The 16,119-nt window shown below is 47.7% G+C and overlaps 1 protein-coding gene and 1 non-coding gene across 4 annotated transcripts in view; both read right to left on the bottom strand.

Moving 5' to 3' along the window:
• Window positions 1–16,119, bottom strand: part of CBX1 (chromobox 1) — a 43,439-nt gene that overhangs the window by 18,482 nt on the left and 8,838 nt on the right. Inside the window, exon 1 of one of the 3 annotated variants that reach the window (XM_023204364.1) lies at window positions 15,854–16,101. The exons of 1 other annotated variant lie outside the window; for it this stretch is intronic. The gene's annotated coding sequence lies outside the window, so the exon portion shown is untranslated. Of the gene's footprint in view, window positions 1–14,847; window positions 15,089–15,853; window positions 16,102–16,119 lie in introns of those variants that run through there. One more of the 3 variants, XM_023204366.2, reaches the window with a different exon arrangement.
• LOC111537718 lies at window positions 2,218–2,324 on the bottom strand. The gene has a single exon (XR_002730085.1). It is a non-coding gene; the product is annotated as a U6 spliceosomal RNA (small nuclear RNA).

The raw sequence follows: 16,119 nt of genomic DNA, 5'->3' as shown, positions 1-16,119 counted from the left end.
AGGCAGGAGAATCACTTGGACGGAGAAGGCGGAGGCTGCAGTGAGCCGAGATCACATCACTGCACTCCAGCCTGGGCTACAGAGTGAGTCTCTGTCTCAAATAAAAATAAATAAATAAATAAAAATGGCCCGGCGTGGTGGCTCACGCCTGTAATCCCAGCACTTTAGGAGGCTGAGGCGGGCGAATCACAAAGTCAGAAGATCGAGACCATCCTGGCTAACACGGTAAAACCCCGTCTCTACTAAAAAACCAAAAAATTAGCTGAGCATGGTGGCAGGCGCCTGTAGTCCCAGCTACTCAGGAGACTGAAGCAGGAGAATCAGTTGAACCTGGGAAGAAGAGGTTGCAGTGAGCCCAGATCGCACCACTGCACTCTAGCCTGGGCAATAGAGTGAGACTCCATCTCAAAAAAGAACAAAAAAGAAAAAAAAAAGAATTCAGAGGAAAGCAAACTCTGAGTCGAGAACCTTCACCTCTGTAAGAATCAGAATCACCTATGGAGTTTAGAAATACAGATGCCTGCCCGGATGCAATGGCTCACGTCTGTAATCCCAGCACTTTGGGAGGCGAGGTGGGTGGATCACGACGAGGTCAGGAGTTTGAGATCAGCCTGGCCAACATGGTAAAACCCCCATCTCTTCTAAAAATACAAAAATTAGCTGGGCATGGTGGTGTGCGCCTGTAGTCCCAGCTACTCAAGAGGCTGAGGCAGGAGAATAGCTTGAACCCGGGAGACAGAGACTGCAGTAAGCCAAGATCGTGCCATTGCACTCCAGCTTGGGCAACAGAGTGAGACTCCATCTCAAACAAAACAAAACAAAACAAAAAAACGCTGGGCACAGTGGCTCACACCTGTAACTCCAACACTTTGGGAGGTCAAGTCAGGTCAAGACCATCCTGGCCAACATGGCGAAACCCGTCTCTAGTAAAGACACAAAAATTGTCCGGGCATAGTGGAACACGCATGTAGTCCTAGCTACTCGGGAGGCTGAGGCAGGAGAATCAATTGAACCAGGGAATCGGAGGTTGCAGTGAGCTGAGATTGTACCACGGTACTCCAGCCTGGCAACAGAGCAAGACTCAATCTCAAAAACAAAAACAAACAAAAAAAAAAAAAAAAGGAAGAAATACAGATGCCTAGACCCCACTCCACAGAAAATACATCAGGAAGTGGTGTTTTTAAAGCAGTATTTTCATTTTTTCTAATTAAAATTATATATTAACATTCGATTACAAAAATGTATAATGTGGCCAGGTGCAGTGGCTCATGCCTGTAATCCCAATGCTTTGGAAGGCCAAGGTGGGCGGATCACAAAGTCAGGAGTTTGAGACCAGCCTGGCCAACATAGTGAAACCCCATCTCTACTAAAAACACAAAAAATTACCTGGGCGTGGTGGCAGGCGCCTGTAATCCTAGCTACTTTTGGGAGGTGGAGGCAGGAGAATCGCTACAACGTGGGAGGTGGAGGTTACAGTGTGCCAAGATTGCGCCACTGCACTCCAGCCTGGGCAACAGTGGGAGACTCCATCTCAAAAAAAAAAAAAAAAAAAAATAGTTCCGGCCGGACATGGTGGCTCATGCCTGTAATCCCAGCACTTTGGGAAAAGGCTGAGGTGGGTGGATCACTATGTCAGGAGATCAAGACCATCCTGGCTGACAGGGTGAAACCCTGTCTCCACTAAAAGTTACAAAAAAATCTCTGGGCATGGTGGTGGGCGCCTGTAGTCCCAGCTACTCGGGAGGGTGAGGCAGCAGAATGGAGTGAACCCGGGAAGCGGAGCTTGCAGTGAGCCAAGATCACGCCACTGCACTCCAGCCTGGGAGACAGAGCGAGACTCCGTCTCAAAAAAAAAAATTTTTTTTTTTCTTGTTGCCAGGTGCACTGGCTAACGCCTATAATCCCAGCACTTTGGGAGGTTGAGGTGGGCGGATCACGAGGTCAGGAGTTCGAGACCAGCCTTATCAACATGGTGAAACCCCATCTTTACTAAAAATACAAAAATTAGCCGGGCGTGGTGGTGCATGCCTGTAATCCCAGCTACTCAGGAGGCTGAGGCAGGAAAATCGCTTGACTCTGGGAGGCAGATTTTGCAGTGAGCTGAGATCACACCACTGCACTCCAGCCTGGGTGACAAGGCGAGACTTCATCTCAAAATAAATAAATAAATAAAATAAATTTTTTTACTTTTGAATTTTTTTCTTTTTAAAAATACTTAAAAATATGGACTGCTTCACGAATTTGTGTGTCATCCTTACATAGGAGCCATGCTAATCTTCTCTGTATCGTTCCAATTTTAGTACATGTGCTGCCTAAACAAGCACCAGTTTACCCTTTTATACAATGCAATGTATCTTTGACATTATTCCATAAAGATCTCCATCCCTAACAGCTGCCATAGCATTCCACTGTATGGTTTCTTTTTTTTTTTTTTTTTGAATTATGAAGAATACTGTTTTGACGTTGGCAGTGAGCCAAAATCGCACCACGGCACTCCAGCTTGGGCGACACAGCAAGACTCTGTCTCAATAAAAAACAAAACAAAACAAAAAAACCCCAAAACTTGCTTATAGTGTCCCAAGGAATCCAGGGACAGTGTAAATCTGAATCAAGAGTAATTAATTCACAGCTCAATTTTAAGAGCTGGCATCTGCATCTTTCTTTCTTTTTTTTTTTTTTTTGAGATGGAGTCTCACTCAGTCGCCCAGGCTGGAGTGCAATGGCGTGATCTCGGCTCACTGAAAGCTCCACCTCCCAGATTCACGCTGTTCTCCTGCCTCAGCCTCCCAAGTAGCTGGGACTACAGGCGCCCACCACCACGCCTGGCTAATTTTTTTGTATTTTTAGTAGAGACGGGGTTTCACCGTGTTTAGCCAGGATGGTCTCGATCTCCTGACCTCATGATCTGCCCATCTCAGCCTCCCATAGTGCGTGAGCCACAGTGCCTGGCCAGGCATCTGCAGCTTTCGAAGCTCCACAGGTGATTTTGATGAACATTCTTGGCTAAAAGCTACTGCTATAAGAGGACTGGCAAAAACCATATTCCTCAAATGAAATTACACACATTACTGCAGACATAAATCAGTTCTCGGGGCCAGGCGTGTTGGCTCAGGCCTGTAATCCCAGCACTTTGGGAGGCCGAGGCGGGCGGATCACCTGAGGTCAGGAGTTCAAGACCAGCCTGACCAACATGGAGAAATCTCGTCTCTACTAAAAATACAAAATTAGCTGGGCATGGTGGCACATGCCTGTAATCCCAGCTACTAGGGGAGGCTGAGGTAATCACTTGAACCCGGGAAGGAGAGGTTGCGGTGAGCCCGGATTGTGCCATTGCACTCCAGCCTGGGCAATAAGAGTAAAACTCTGTCTCAAAAAAAAAAAAAAATCAGTTCTCATAGTTCACTAGAATATGGGTGAACATTTTATTTCCTCCATTACATTTAGAATAACAATGAAGCAGTAAGGGAAGTAACAACTGATGTGCTTGAAAACAAAACCTCCTCTATATCACATTCAACACCATCTAGTCTAGATCTTTGTTGTACAGCAATGAAACTGGAAGAGCACTGCTTAAAAGATCCTCAGCATCCCTTTCACCAGAAGAAAGGTAACAGAAGCACCAGAAGCATGATTACGGTTGCTGTGTGGTCTGCTTCCCAGTGAAAGACCTGCTTAACCAAACACCAGGATAATAAGCAAAACACAACTGTCATGATTCCAAGCCTTGGTCCCTAATACCTTTCACTTCTCTGACCCCTCAACTTTATGTCTATAGGTAGTCACATATAGTTACTGTATAACTCAGTTTCTTCATCTGTAAAACAGACTTAATGACCCTCATGGGACAACTGAGAGGTTAGCTTTTTTCTTTTTTGAGACGGAGTCTTGCTCTGTCGCCCAGGATGGAGTCCAGTGGCATGATCTCGGCTCACTGCAAGCCCTGCCTCCCGGGTAGCTGGGACTACAGGCGCCAACCACCACACCTGGCTAATTTTTTTGTATTTTTAGTAGAGACCGGGTTTCACCATGTTAGCCATCCTGGTCTTGATCTCCTGACCTTGTGATCCGCCCGCCTCAGCCTCTCAAAGTGCTGGGATTACAGGCGTGAGCCACCACGCCTGGCCCTGAGAGGTTAGCTTTTATGACCCCTGGCATTAGTTATTTATATATTTGCACATACACTCTACTTCTTCATTATACACTGCTTAAGCAGTATATATTCAGAGATAGCTCTCTGAAACCCAGTGCACTGAGAAAAACTCAATGAGAAAACAACATTTTTATCCTACAGATCTGGCTGAAATTCATGACTCGGTTTCTCCAAAGAGCAGAGCAATTCCAGAAAACACTCAAGAAGAACCCAGATATGACTACCATGAATGAACCGAGAACTACAAAACAAAGAAACCAAGATCTTATTTCTGGAGGACTGAGACAGAAGAGCTGCCAGAAACAGAAATCACAATACATATACCTGAAGCGCAGGAATTTCGTGTGCTTTTTCATTTATCTGGCCCAGGGAGGAGAATAACATCACAAAGTTTGTGTAATAAATGGCAAAAGGAGGCCAGGCATGGTGGCTCACGCCTGTAATCCCAACACTTCGGGAGGCCGAGGTGGGAGGATCACCTGAGGTCAGGAGTTTGAAACCAGCTTGACCAACATGGTGAAACCCCATCTCTACTAAAAATACAAAATTAGCCAGGCATGGTGGCACTTATCTGTAATCCCAGCTACTCGGGAGGCTGAGGCAGGATAATCACTTGAACCCGGGAGGCGGAGGTTGTAGTGGGCCGAGATTGTGCCACTACACTCTAGCCTGGGCAACAAGAGTGAAACTCTGTCTCTAAACAAATAAATGGCAAAAGGAATTTACCTTCCGAGGAGTAAAGGAAGGAAGTACGTTCTGGATACAAACAGAAAATTTTAACAAAATTTATTTGTGCCGGGCGCGGTGGCTCAAGCCTGTAATCCCAGCACTTTGGGAGGCCGAGACGGGCGGATCACGAGGTCAGAGGAGATCGAGACCATCCTGGCTAACCGGATGAAACCCCGCCTCTACTAAAAAAGACAAAAAACTAGCCGGACGTGGTGGCGGGCGCCTGTACTCCCAGCTACTCAGGAGGCTGAGGCAGGAGAATGGCGTAAACCCGGGAGGCGGAGCTTGCAGTGAGCTGAGATCCGGCCACTGCACTCCAGCCTGGGTGACACAGCGAGACTCCACCTCAAAAAAAAAAAAAAAAAAAAAAAAAAATTTTATTTGTGACAATTTTTGTTTTTTGAGACGGAGTCTGGCTCTGTCATCCAGGTTGGCGTGCAGTGGTGTGATCTCGGTTCACTGCAACTTCCGCCTCCTGGGTTCAAGCAATTCTCCTGCCTCAGTCTCCCGAGGCGTGCACCACCACCCCCGGCTAATTTTTGTATTTTTGGTAGAGATGGGGTTTCACTATGTTGGCCAGGATGGTCTCGATCTCTTGACCTCATGATCTGCCCACCTCAGCCTCCCAAAGTGCTAGGATTACAGGTATGAGCCACCATGACCGGCTATTTGTGACAAAAATTTTAAAATTTCTGATGACCTATGTAAGTATAAAAATCAGTTTTGGTAATCCACACAGTGAAGTTCCATAAGAAACTTTGGAGATTGTGATTTCAACCTCAGTTTTTATTTACATGTATATAATTTTTTCTAGCCAATCACCCAATTAAATAAACAATCTAAGAATTCATATAGCTTTTGCTGTACTCAAGACAAAAATATGGGAATCAGCTCTGATTCTTCATCCTCCATAACCAGTCTCTCACTAAATCCTGGTAATTTTATATCTTTTTTTTGAGACAGAATCTCGCTCTGTTGCCCAGGCTGGAGTGCAGTGGCCGGATCTCAGCTCACTGCAAGCTCCGCCTCCCGGGTTCACGCCATTCTCCTGCCTCAGCTTCCTGAGTAGCTGGGACTACAGGCTCCCGCCACCTCGCCTGGCTAGTTTTTTGTGTTTTTTTTAGTAGAGACGGGGTTTCACCGCGTTAGTCAGGATGGTCTCGATCTCCTGACCTCGTGATCCGCCCGTCTCGGCCTCCCAAAGTGCTGGGATTACAGGCTTCAGCCACCGTGCCCGGCTAAGATGGAGTTTTACTCTTGTCGCCCAGGCAAGAGTGAAGTGGTGTGATCTCAGCTCACTTCAGAACTCTGCCTCTGGGGTTCAATCGATTCTCCTGCCTCAGCCTCCCAAGTAGCTGGGATTACAGGTACCCACCACCATGCCCAGCTTTTTTTTTTTTTTTTTTTTTTTTGAGACACAGTCTCACTCTGTTGCCCAGGCTGGAGTGCAGGGGCGTGATCTCGGCTCATCACAACTTTTGCCTCCGGAGTTCAAGTGCTTCTCCTGTCTCAGCCCCACTAAGTAGCTGGGATTACAAGTGTGCGCCACCATGCCCAGCTAATTTTTTGAATGTTTAGTAGAGACGGGGTTTCACCATGTTGGCCAGGCTGGTCTCGAACTCCTGACCTCAGGTGATCTGCCTGTCTCAGTCTCCCAAAGTGCTGGGATTACAGGCGTGAGCCACCACGCCCGACCAGATCTTCTAGTTTTTAATACTATTAAGAAATAAAATCAAAAAAATAAAAAATAAAATCAAATTAGCTAGGCACTGTGGCTCACACCTGTAATCCCAGCACTTTAGGAGGCCAAGACGAGAGTTGTGGGGTGGTTGAGCCCACAAGTTTCAGACCAGCCTGGGCAACATAGCGAGACTCCATCTCTCTGTCTCTTTTTTTTTTTTTCTTTTCTTTTGAGAGGCAGTCTTGCTCTTTCACCCAGGCTAGAGTGCAGTGATCTTGGCTCACAACCTCCGCCTCCCGGATTCAAGCGATTCTCCTGCCTCAGCCTCCTGAGTAACTGGGATTACAAGCGCCTGGCTAATTTTTCTATTTTTAGTAGAGATGAGGTTTCACCATCTTGGCCAGGCTGGTCTTGAACACCTGACGTCGACCTCCCAAAGTGCTGGGATTACAGGTGTGAGTCACCGCGCCCAGCTGTGAGACTCCATCTCTAAAAGATTAATTAATTAGGCTAGGTATGGTGGTTCACGCCTGTAATCCCAGCACTTTGGGAGGCGGGCAGATCACCTGAGGTCAGGAGTTCAAGACCAGCCTGACCAACATGGAGTACCCCGTCTCTACTAAAAATCAAAATGAGCTGGATGTGGTGGCGCATGCCTGTAATCTCAGCTACTCGGGAGGCTGTGGCAGGAGAATCGCTTGAACCCAGGAGGCAGAGGTTGCGGTGAGCCAAGATCACACCACTGCACTCCAGCCTGGGCAGCAAGAGCAAAACTCTGTCTCAAAAAAATAAAAATAAAAAATAAAAAAAATTTAAAAAATTAGCTGGGCATGATGGCAGGCGCCTGTAATCCCAGTTACCCAACTACTTGGGAGGCTGAGGCAGGGAGAACTGCTTGAACCTGGGAGGCAGAGGTTGCAGTGAGGCCACATCACGACACTGCATTCCAGCCTGGGCAAGAGAGCGAGACTCCATCTCAAAAATAAAATTAAAAAAAAAAAAAAAAAAAAAAAGACACAGAGAAGACAGGTGTGGAAGAAAAAAAAATACAAAAAGGTAAACAATTTAAGTTCAAGTGAGAGTCCAAAATGGCAAGCATACATAATTACCAAAAGTAGTATAAGCAATAAAAAGTAACCATAAACGTACTACAGGAGGTTGGAGGAAGAACTGGCTAGGGTATTAGGAAACATTTTGAAAAGTTGGGATTGAAACCGGGCTTTACTAGCATTTGAAAAGGTGGACTGGTACGGCAATTTGGCTTCAGGAACTGTAGTAAACAAAGGCAATGTGACACATATAAACCAGTTTGGGCTGGAGCTGACTGAATAGGAAATATTTTCTACAAGGTTTCCTCCCATTTAAAACAAAGGCCAAAGTCCTCAGTGTAACATTTACATTCTTCAGTTCCCATTCCAGACTAATTATGTCCCTTCTTCCCTCACAAAATCTACACTCCTGTCAAAGACTATAACCTGGCCATAACCTGAACACATTCTGTTTCCTCCATAGCTTTGCTCATCTATTAGGAAGTGTGAGCTTAGGCCCAACATGGTGGCTCAGGCCTGTAATCCCAGCACTTTGGGAGGCTGAGGCAGGCGAATTACCTGAGGTTGGGAGTTCGAGACCAGCCTGACCAACATGCAGAAACCCCATCTCTACTAAAAATACACAATTAGCTGGGTGAGATGGCGCATGTCTGTAATCCCAGCTACTCCAGAGACTGAGGCAGGAGAATCGCTTGAACCTGGGAGGGGGAAGTTGCGGTGAGCCAAGATCGGGCCCCTGCCCTCCAGCCTGGGCATCAAGAGTGAAACTCCGTCTCAAAAAAAAAAAAAAGAAGTGTGGGTTTGGTGGGGTGCAGTGGCTCATGCTTGTAATCCCAGCACGTTGGGAGGCCAAGGCAGGTGGATCACTTGAGGTCAGGAGTTCAAAACCAGCCTGGCTAAGATGGTGAAACCCCAACTCTAGTAAAAATACAAAAATAAGCCAGGTGTGGTGGCATGTGCCTGTAATCCCAGATACTCGTGAGGCTAAGGCAGGAGAATTCCTTGAACCTGGGAGATGGAGGTTTGCAGTGAACCAAGATTGCGCCATTGCACTCCAGCCTGGGACACAGGACAAGACTCTGTCTCTCAAAAAAAAAAAAAAAAAAAATTATGGGCCGGGCACTGTGGCCCACATTTGTAATTTCAGCACTTTGGGGGGCCGAGGTGGGCGAATCGCTTGAGGCCAGGAGTTTGAGACCAGCCCAGCAACATGGTGAAACCCTGTGTCTACTAAAAATACAAAAAAAAAAAATTAGCCAGCATGGCGTACCTGTAGTCCCAGCTATTCAAGAGGCTGAGGCACAAGAATTGCTTGAACCCACAAAACGGGGTTAGGACGCAGTGAGCTGAGATCGCGCCACTGCACTCCAGTCTGGGAGACAGAACAAGACTCTGTCTCAAAGGAAAAAAAAAAAGAGTGTGCGCCTGACTAGGCTTGGTGGCTCATGCCTATAAATCCAGTACTTTGGGAAGTCGAGGCGGGTGGATCACCTGAGGCCTGGAGTTCAAGACCAGCCTGGCCAACATGGTGAAACCCCATATCTACTAAAAATACAAAAATTAGCCATGTGTGGTGGTGCAAACGTGTAATCCCAGCTACTTGGGAGGGTGGGGCACAAGAATTACTTGAACCAGGCAGAGGTTACAGTGAGCTGAGATCTTGACACTGTACTCCAGCCTCGGTGACAAAGTAAGACTCTGCCTCAAAAAAAAAAGTAGTGTGCTCCTGTAGAGGGCCAACAGTCAAAATCCTACCCATTCTTCAAGACCCAGCTTAAAAGCTACTTTCTCCATGAAGTCTACCCAACTTAGCTAAATAATATTTCTCTTGTCTTTGGGGTTCCCAAAGCATTTTGTTTCTATTTTTACTTGCACACACCATTAAACGTAGGTCTGGAACCTGAACAAGTTGTTGAACCCTATATGGGCAATAAAGATGGATGTCTCAGGCTGGGTGCAGTGGCTCATGCATGTAATCCGAGCACTTTGGGAGGCTGAGGCAGGCGGATCTCCTGAGGTCAGGAGTTTTGAGACCAGCCTGACCAACATGGAGAAACCCCGTCTCTACTAAAAATACAAAATTAGCCAGGCATGGTGGTGCATGCCTGTAAATCCCAGCTACTTGGGAGACTGAAGCAGGAAAATCGCTTGAACCCAGAAGGTTGAGGTTGCGGTGAGCCGAGATTGTACCACTGCACTCCAGCCTGGGAAACAAGAACAAAAACTCCATCTCAAAAAAAAAAACAAAAAAAAAAGGATGAATGTCTCAGAAGCATCAGGGAATAGAAGTCCAAAGCTGTAAGTTTTTAAGGGAATAAGCAGCAAGATAAATCTGATCCATACACCCTAAAGAGAAAACAAGGAAGAAGTACCTTTTGTTGAAAGAATCAGCAACTACATACCAATCATCAAAAGGCAGGTGAAGGCATGTGTAGTATATTCAGGTGGTAGTCTTGTTTCTAAACTGCTTTTAGTCTGTAAGCTGTGGTTGTTTGTGAAGCAAATGCTTTCCAGATGGAAAACTTGACTGAGCCGAAAACAAGAACTTATGCCACACACACAGTTAGCAGTTTTTTTTTGGAGTCTTGCTCTTTCACCCAGGCTGGAGTACAGTGGTACAATCTCCGCTCCCTGCAACCTCTGCCTCCCAGGTTCAAGCAATTCTCCTGCTTCCGCCTCCTGAGTCACTGGGATTACAGGCATGCGCCACCACGCCCAGCTAATTGTGTATTTTTAGTAGAGATGGAGTTTCTCCATGTTGGTTAGGCTGGTCTCTAACTCCGACCTCAGGTGATCCACCCACCTCGGCCTCCCTTAGTGCTGATATTATAGGAGAGAGCCCTCACGCCCGGTCAGGAGTTTCATTTTTAAAGGAACACTAGCCCTTGAATTTCAGAGGATCTAAGGCTAGAATACTGGTGTGCGAATACGTTTTGAATTTTTTTTTTTTTTGAGACGGAGTCTTGCTCTGTCGCCCGGGCTCCAGTGCTGTGGCCGGATCTCAGCTCACTGCAAGCTCCGCCTCCCGGGTTTATGCCATTCTCCATTCTCCGGCCTCAGCCTCCAGAGTAGCTGGGACTACAGGCGCCCACCACCTCGCCTGGCTAGTTTTTTGTATTTTTTAGTAGAGATGGGGTTTCACCGTGTTAGCCAGGATGGTCTCGATCTCCTGACCTCGTGATCCGCCCGTCTCGGCCTCCCAAAGTGCTGGGATTACAGGCTTGAGCCACCGCGCCCGGCCACATTTTGAATTTTATCTGAGATGTGTTCTGAAACTTGGAAAACTCCTTTGAATATGTTGACATGGATATTTTACCATAGATTTTTGGGTTGAGAGGCCACAAGAGTCTGCAAATGTTAGTATGGACACAGTGATACCTCAAGCAATCTTTCAAAGGTTAATTTAAGATAAAATAAAAGTGGTTACAAAGCTAGACCAGAATCATGACTACATTGGAAACATGTATCAAAACACCACAGTGGCCAGGCATGGTGGCTCACACCTGCAATCCCAGCACTTTGAGAGGCTGAGGTGTGTGGACCACTTGAGATCAGGATTTCAAGATCAGCCTGGCCAATATGGTGAGACCTCATCTCAACTAAAAATACAAAAAAAGTTAGCTGGGCATGGTGGTGTGCGCTTCTATTCCTAGCTACTCGGGAGGCTGAGGCAGGACAATCACTTGAACCCAGGAGTTGGAGGCTGCAGTGAGCCGAGATCACACCAGCCTGGGTGACAGAGCAAGACTTGTCTAAAAAAAAAAAAGAAAAAAGAAAAAAAACCATCACAGTGGGCCAGGTGCCGTGGCTCATGTCCGTAATTCCAGTACTTTGGGAGAGTGAGGTGAGAAAATTACTTGAGGCCAGGAGTTTGAAACTAGCCTGGGCAACACAGTGAGTCCCTGCCTCTATTTATATGAGAAAAATAAAATAAAAAATAAAAAAACCCCACCACAGGCTGGACATGGTGGCTCTTACCTGTAATCCCTCCACTTTGGGAGGCCAAGGCAGGTGGATCACCTGAGGTCAGGAGGTCAAGACCAGCCACCTGGCCAATATGATGAAACCCCATCTCTACTAAAAAAATACAAAAAATTAGCCAGGCGTGGTGGTGAGTGCCTGTAATTCCAGCTACTTAGGAGGCCTGAGGCAGGAGAATCACTTGAACTCAGGAGGCGGAGGTTGCAGTAAGCTGAATTGCACCACTGCACTCCAGCCTGGGCAACAAGAGCAAAACTCCGTCTCAAAAAAAAAAAAAAAAACCTACCACATTGTACCACATAAGGATACACCATTCTTGTCAGTCAAAAATTAATACTATAGGCTAGTCGCGGTAGCTCATGCCTGTAATCCCAAAACTTTGGGTGGCCGAGGAGGGTGGATCACCCGAGGTCAGGAGTTCAAGACCAGTCTGGCCAACATGGCAAGACACCATCTCTACTAAAAATACAAAAATTAGCCGGGTGTTGTGGGGGGCCCCGGTAGTCCCAGTTACTCCAGAGGCTGAAGCAGGAGGATCACTTGAACCTGGGAGGTGGAGGTTGCAATGAGCTGAGATTGCGCCACTGCACTCCAGCATTGGTGACAGAGCGAGACTCCGTCTCAAAAAAAAAATTAATTCCATAGTTCTGTTAGGTCCTCAAAGTGTCAACTATTATTTTAAAAGGCACAATTTCACAGACAAATTAGGTCGCCCCCTTCTGGTCATCAAAGTATAAATGCTAAAAGCAGGAAATATTGAATACCAGTTATTCTACACAAATACTGACAGGATCTAAATTTCGTCCATATTTGAGTAACTTTTCCAAATAACCTTGGGAAGGCTATTCAATTTTTCAACAGACATCGCTACTGATAATTATTCAGATCAATTCAAAGGACACAGAAGATTTTTCAAGATTCTTTTAAAACAGATATATTCAAGCTATTTTGCTTGTGATGAAACTCAGAATCTGAGGCCTGAGGTACTTAAAATGGCTAGTTGCACAGCCTGTATACCTTTTCTATATTTAATACCAGAGTGAGTACAAAACTGAAGCTAACTATTCTGGGCAACAGAGACTGTCCCTACAAAAAAGAAGCCATGCATGGTGGCATGAGACTGTAGTCCGAGCTACTCAAGAGGCTGTGGTGGGAGGATTGCTTGTGTCCAGGAGGTCGAGGCTTCAGTGAGCCATGATGCCACCACCGCACTCCAGCCTGGCAACAGAGTGAGACCCTGTCTTTAAAAAAAAAAAAAAGAAAAGAAACTAACAGGCTAAGACAAGCATGCCAAAGACAACAGTTTAACTCTGCCAAATGTCACAGATACAAGACAAGCAAACTACTATGCACATTAATTTGGCTAACACACAGAGTTCTCAGAATGGATCTCAAAGCCCCCCGTTCATCATTCATTCATCAACAATCTGAACGGCCTACTATGTGCCAGGCACTGATGAACAAGAGGTGTGGCTCTATTTTTTCTTTTTTTCTTTTTTTTTGAGACGGAGTCTTGCTCTGTCGCCCAGGCTGGAGTTCAGTGGCCGGATCTCAGCTCACTGCAAGCTCCGCCTCCCGGGTTCACGCCATTCTCCTGCCTCAGCCTCCCAAGTAGCTGGGACTACAGGCGCCCGCCACCTCGCCCGGCTATTTTTTTTGTATTTTTTAGTAGAGACGGGAGTTTCACCGTATTAGCCAGGATGGTCTCGATCTCCTGACCTCGTGATCCGCCCGTCTCGGCCTCCCAAAGTGCTGGGATTACAGGCTTGAGCCACCGCGCCCGGCCTATTTTTTCTTTTTTTAAGACAGAGTTTCGCTCTTGTTGCCCAGGCTGGAGTGCAATAGTGCGATATCGGCTCATGGCAACCTCTGCCTCCCAGGTTCAAGCGATTCTCCTGCCTCTCCAGGTAGCTGGGACTACAGGCGTGTGCCACCATGCCTGGTTAATTTTTCTATTTTCAGTAGAGAAGGGGTTTCACCATGTTGGCCATGCTGGTCTGGAACTCCTGACCTCAGGTGATCCGCCTGCCTCGGACTCCCAAACTGCTGGGATGACAGGCTTGAGCCACTGTGCCTGGCCCTAATATTTATATTTTTAATGTAAAACAATTTAGGATACAGCAGCCACTTAAGAAAAATATCACCACAGGGAAAACTGTAAATGACTTCAGGTCCTCCACTCCCCTGAAGGTTCGTTAAGGTGCCACCAGTTTCAATACAAGTGCTTTTCAATCACACCACTTTCATATAAAAGTCTACAAAGCACCTAGGGAGGAACACTGGCATTAATTTCCCCATTGTATTCCTGAATCTATTCCAAAACCTTGGACCTTTCACAATCTTTCCAAACTGCTAATGTGATGATTTTTTTTTTCTTTTTGAGGTGGAGTCTCGCTCTGTCGCCCAGACTGGAGTGCAGTGGCCGGATCTCAGCTCACTGCAAGCTCCGCCTCCCGGGTTCACGCCATTCGCCATTCTCCTGCCTCAGCCTCCCGAGTAGCTGGGACTACAGGCGCCCGCCACCGCGCCCGGCTAGTTTTTTGTATTTTTTAGTAGAGACAGGGTTTCACCGTGTTAGCCAGGATGGTCTCGATCTCCTGACCTCGTGATCCGCCCGTCTCGGCCTCCCAAAGTGCTGGGATTACAGGCTTGAGCCACCGCGCCCGGCCTAATGTGATTCTTAACACAATTGAAGAGGCTACTTCACCCTGGGCTACAGGTTCTAGTATAACTGATTATAGCTGAACTTTTTGTAAATTCCACCTCAATAGCGTTAAACCAACACGTCTACATGTAACACCAATTTATGAAAAACCCTCACTTGAAACTTTGAAAAAGAGGTAAAATACGGCCGGGCGCGGTGGCTCACGTCTATAATCCCAGCACTTTGGGAGGCCGAGGGGGGAGGATCACGAGATCAGGAGTTCGAGACCAGCGTGACCAATATGGTGAAAGACCATCTCTACTAAAAAATACAAAAATTAGCCGGGCGTGGTGGCGCGTGCCTGTAATCCCAGCTGGTCGGGAGGCTGAGGCAAGAGAATCGCATGAACCCGGGGAGGTGGAGGTTGCAGTGAGCCAAGATCGTGCCACTGCACTCCAGCCTGGTGACAGAGAGACTCTTCTCAAAAAAAAAGGAAAAAACAAAAGAGGTAAAATATTGCTCACTCTGTATTCTAATTTTCCAATAAGGAAAAGCTGGCTAAAAACAGAAGGCCCCACGAAACAAATATTACCTCACAATCTCACATACTTACTTTTCCTGTGTCTCCCAATTTCTCGCACCGCACACGATCTAAATCTCTCACTACCTCACTCCGTTCCTTAACTATTAACTCATCTACGCATTTTTACAATTTCATCAACTTTGTGAGACCAGTTACGATCCCAGACAAAAACGTATGGAACTAATTTTGAATCAAAACAAGAGCTGCACTTGGACTTTTTTAACTCCTCAAAGGAATCATGGAGTGAAGGTAGTAGGAAACCTGGAAAAGTGAAAAAGGCGTATTCAATCCTTTCTTCACAATTATCCTTACAGCCTCCCCACTGTAAAGACCCATCAGGAAGCAAGGGAGGCCTGCTTTCCCCTTTATTCTTACACACCTTACAGAAATATTCTTGGGATCTCCGCCCTACTTATCCTAACAGCTCCTCCCCTTCCAGAGCCAGGCCAAGCAAACGCCTGCCCCTCCCCCTCCGTGCCCCCTTTCCCAAATTATTCCACACATCTCCTCCTCCAATCAGCACACCTTGTGCGGCCCAGGGCCCTCTTCCAAATCACTCGAAGTTACTCCTCCGTAGTCCTGCAAAGCCAGGTTCCTCTGGCAGTCCCGGCCGGACCCAGGGTCCTCCGAAAACAGTTACAAACCTCGGGTCGTGCGGTCGTCAGCCCCTCCTCATGCCTATCCAAGCCTCAAGCCTGTCCCCTTCCGCCCTATCCCGCAGCCGCCCAGCCAAGCAACATTGTCCCAGACCACTCGGGCCCCGAAGAGCAGCCCCCAAGTGCTCGGCCCACCCCGAAGCGCTTCAGTCTCAGGCTCAGGATTCGCACCCCGCCCTCTCCATCCTTCATGCAGCTGGCACCGACGCCTCAGCGCCAGGCGGAGAGCTCAGCGCGGGAAGCGGAGAAGCAGGACGTTGGACCCGGGCGCGCTCCCCGCTCCTAACCTCCGCCTAGAAAGCGCGGCCCCTAACGCAGGGCTCCCGCCGCCGCCGCCGCGCCCCCTCCCCCAGCTCTCCCGCCTCCAGCGGGCTCCTCACCTCAGAGCAGCGCCCAGGAGCCCCAGAAGAATCGGTGCTGCGCTACTGGCGCGTCGCGTCGGGTCGCCTGGGGGAGTGGCGCCCAGTAAGGCAGCAAGCCGGGTGGCCGCAGTGGAGCCCCTAACTGAAGCGGCGTACCGCAGGCCCCAGCCAACGGCCCTCCCCTCAGCCGAACAAAAGAGCCTCGCACTCTGCGCTGCCCGCCGACTGCACCGCGCAGGCGCGACGACCCGCCGCAAGGCACCATGGGCCTCGGGGGGGGGGGG

This window comes from Piliocolobus tephrosceles, chromosome 16, assembly GCF_002776525.5.
Source record: "Piliocolobus tephrosceles isolate RC106 chromosome 16, ASM277652v3, whole genome shotgun sequence".
Classification (NCBI taxonomy): Eukaryota; Metazoa; Chordata; class Mammalia; order Primates; family Cercopithecidae; genus Piliocolobus; species Piliocolobus tephrosceles.
Note: the sequence above shows the minus strand (reverse complement) of the source record. Positions and strands in the feature narration are given on the sequence as shown.